The sequence below is a fragment of the Monodon monoceros genome, unplaced genomic scaffold (genome assembly GCF_005190385.1).
Source record: "Monodon monoceros isolate NGI ecotype Baffin Bay Population unplaced genomic scaffold, NGI_Narwhal_1 Super_Scaffold_13, whole genome shotgun sequence".
Taxonomy (NCBI): Eukaryota; Metazoa; Chordata; class Mammalia; order Artiodactyla; family Monodontidae; genus Monodon; species Monodon monoceros.
In genome coordinates, this window is record NW_021703769.1 from 47,279,036 (window position 1) to 47,282,812 (window position 3,777).

Sequence of the window (3,777 nt, forward strand, 5' to 3'; positions counted from 1 at the left end):
CCCCTACAGTGGAAGCATAGAGTCTTAACAACTGGACTGCCAGTGAAGTCCCTGGGATTCCTTTTTAACTCAGCATAGTCTCTAGAGATTCTTCCAAGTCGTTGCTTGTTGCCTAATGGTTTTAACAAGTGTCTGTATTCCTAAACAATATATTGTTTACATTGATGTTTTTAAAAATCATTTGAATCTTATAGTACAATTCTTCTGTAACTTGCTTTTTTCTTTCAACAATATGCTTTTGAGATTTACTTTTGTTAATGTGTGTGTCTGTGAGCCATTCCTTTCCACTGTACAGATTTATCACCATGTGTTAATCCAATCAGTTATTGATTGTCATTTGGATTGTGTTGAGGTTTTTATTTTTTTTGAGTATGACGAATGATGCTATGATGAATATTCTTGTCTGTGACTCTTGGTGCAAAAGTGCAAGACTTTTTCTAGATTACAAAACCTGAAGTGGAATTTCTGGGTCATTTAATATGTGTATGTCCAATTTAACTAGGTAAAGTCAAACTCTTTTCCAAAATGTTTGAATCAATGTACATACACATTAGCAACGTTTGAACAATTTCATTGGTCCATATCCTCACCAACACTTAGTATTGTCAAACTTTAAAATTTTGCCAGCCTGGTAAACATAAAATTGCATTTCACTGTCATTTTAATTTGTATTTTCTTGTTTACTAATGAGATTGAGTATTTTTTATATGTTGATGAGCCATTCATGTTTTCTCTTCTGGGAGATGTCTATCCAAGTCTTTTGACATTTTTCTGTTGAGTTTGTCTTTGCATATTCATTTGTAAGAGTTCTTTATATATTCTGGATCCTAAGCATTTGTAAGATAAATGTGTTGCAAAAGTTCTCTCAGTATGTTGTTTAGCTTATTCTCTTTATTGTGCCTGTTGGTACCTTCAAAATTTTTCGGCAGTCAGACTTATCAAATTTTTTATGGTCTGTTTTTCGTTTCTTAAGAAATTCTTCTCTACCCTATATCATAAATATATTCTTTTACATTATCTAGCTCTCTATTGGGTTGGCCAAAAAGTTCGTTCGGATTTTTCCCAAACGAACTTTTTGGTCAAACCAATATATATGTATAATTATACACATATAGTTCAATGTTTAATCCACTGGAAATTGTTCTGTGTGTGTGTTAGTCAATTTCCTTTATTTTTCCCCAAATGGATAACCAAAGTTCCAGTTCCACCTATTGAATGACTCATCTTTTCCCACTGCTCTGCCATGCCTTTTCTCATAAATCAAATTTCCACATATGTGTGGGTCTGTTTCTGAACTCTCTGTTCTGTAATGGTGGTCAGCCTGTGCACCAATGTCTATCTGTGCACCAATGCACACTATTTTAATTACTACTGATGTCTGATAGAGCAAATCTATACACCTTGGTTTTTTTTCGGGAGTGTGTTGCTTATTCTTTCATATAAACTTCAGAATAATTTTGTCAGGCCCCACAAAAAGATCTTTTTCCCCCCAAGTATTTTTAAGAATTGTATTAAATCTGCAGATGAATTTGGGGATTTTTGACCTCTTTTTGACTCGGAGTCTTCCAATCCATTAGTATGGTAAATCTTTCCATTGATTAGTATCTTTTTTAATGTCTTCCAATAAAAAGTTTTCTAATTTTATCCACAAGGAACTTGCACAATATTTTTAAAAAATTTACTTCAAGGCACTTTTATTTTGGTTGCTGTTGTAAGTCAATTTTTTTATTAGACTTTTAATTTTTCTGTTACTGCCATATGGAAATGCAATTGACACAACACATATCCACTCTCACAGGCACACACATACAGATTTTATACACAACAACCTTGCTAAACTCTCTTTTTTTTTTTTTTCGGTACGCGGGCCTCTCACTGTTGTGGTCTCTCCCATTGCAGAGCACAGGCTCCGGATGCGCAGGCTCAGTGGCCATGGCTCACGGGCCCAGCCGCTCTGCGGCACGTGGAATCTTCCCGGACCGGGGCACGAACCCGTGTCCCCTGCATCGGCAGGCGGACTCTCAACTACTGCACCACCAGGGAAGCCCTAAACTCTCTTATTAATTTTAATAATTTATCTGAGGATTCTTTTGAGTTTTCCACATAGACAATCATACTGACTACAAATCATGTTGGTTTGTTATTTCCTTTATAATCCTTATACATTTATTTCTTCTTTTTTGCCTTATTGAACCTATAAGGAAGCTGGTCTAATGTTGAATGGAATGTTGAGAGCCGGCAGCTTTGTCTTGTTCTGGGATGCTGGTTCAAAGGTGAATTTGGTTTGTGAAAATTTATCTGGCTGTGGACTTATGATCTGTGCATTTTTTCTAACACTGTGTTATACTTCAATAAAATGTTTTTTAAAAATTTAAGGAATATTTTCCTGACATCCTAACCTCTCCTCGTAACTGTCTGCTCCAAGGATGCCACTGAGCAGGTTTGTACCTGTCTATTTCAATCTCACCATACATTACTGGAGAAAAGAAGTCTTAACTGAGAACACCCATGGTGCTTGCATGCTTTAGAGGAACTATCAGGGGGAGGGGGCTCAGCAGCCCCTGAGGGCAGAATGGGGAGGGTAGATGGAAATGCAGGGAAACAGATTTCCATATAGCAGAAGGAAAAGCTTTCAAGATCAGTGTTGTCTAACCAGAGAATAGGCTGCTTTTTGGAAAAATGAGCTCTCCGGCACTGGAAGTATTCAGGCAGGGCTGGCGACACACCTATCAAGGGCACTCTGCCGGGACCACCTCCTCCCCGCAATACTGGGTGAGCTCTGGACCATAGCGTGTCTTCCGTCTCTTCCAACTCCAAACTTTTGAGATTTTTAAAAAGAATTGGCTTCATTTCTTTCTTTCTTCTTTTTTTTTTTTTTTTTTTACCATTTCTTATCCTAGTTTTAGGCAATACTCTATCAATACCTCTCATAATACTTAGAAATCTGACCTTACACTAGAGAAAAGTCAACAAAGGCAAAACTGTTTCTTTGAAAATGTTAATACTGTTGATAAACCTATCTCAAGTCTGATCACACACACAAAAAAGAAAGATAACACATTAGATTTCCCTTCTTCCAAAGAAATATCCAGCAAATATCAGAATAGGCAGGCATACAACAATTGGTTGAATAAAAGTGTAATTATACCTGTTATTTTCACCTCCAATCCTCTGAAGGTTGTGTTGCATTTTGAGGTTTCTATTCTTAGATCCTATCATTCTATAATATTTCCAAATAATGGACAAAGTGTCTCAGGCACTCGGTGATCTGAAATCCAGTGAAAGGTGAAGAAGAAGAAAAAAAAGCTCTGTTAATGGGGTTTTTTTTTGTAAAATAAGGAATTTTGAATGAAGTGAAGTTTTTAAGCTTTTTATGAGATGGGACATACTTCCGTGATTTCACAGTTTTACTCTATTTTTACTTTCATTCAGCCAAGCTCTCTCTTTCTAGCAAGGCTCCAGTTTGTTGGCGGATAAAAATACATTCGCAGTCTCTCCCAGAAGCTGCGCCATCAGCCTCGTGGACGAGAAAGAAGCCTGGTCTCCTTGTGCCGCTATGGAAATGTCTTCCTCCTCCTCCCCTGGCTCACCCGGCGCAAAGTCTTTTTCCTTCTTTGTTTGTCGTTCTCAGAGAAAATCTGGAGTCCGGACAGGGAAGAGTCCAGAGAGGGTGACCCCTTGAGGGCAGCTCCGGAGGCGGGGCGCGTCTGCACCCTGAGCAGTCTGGGCCGAGCTGCGCCCCGTCTCCGAGCGCGGGGAGAGTATTCCAGCCGAGCC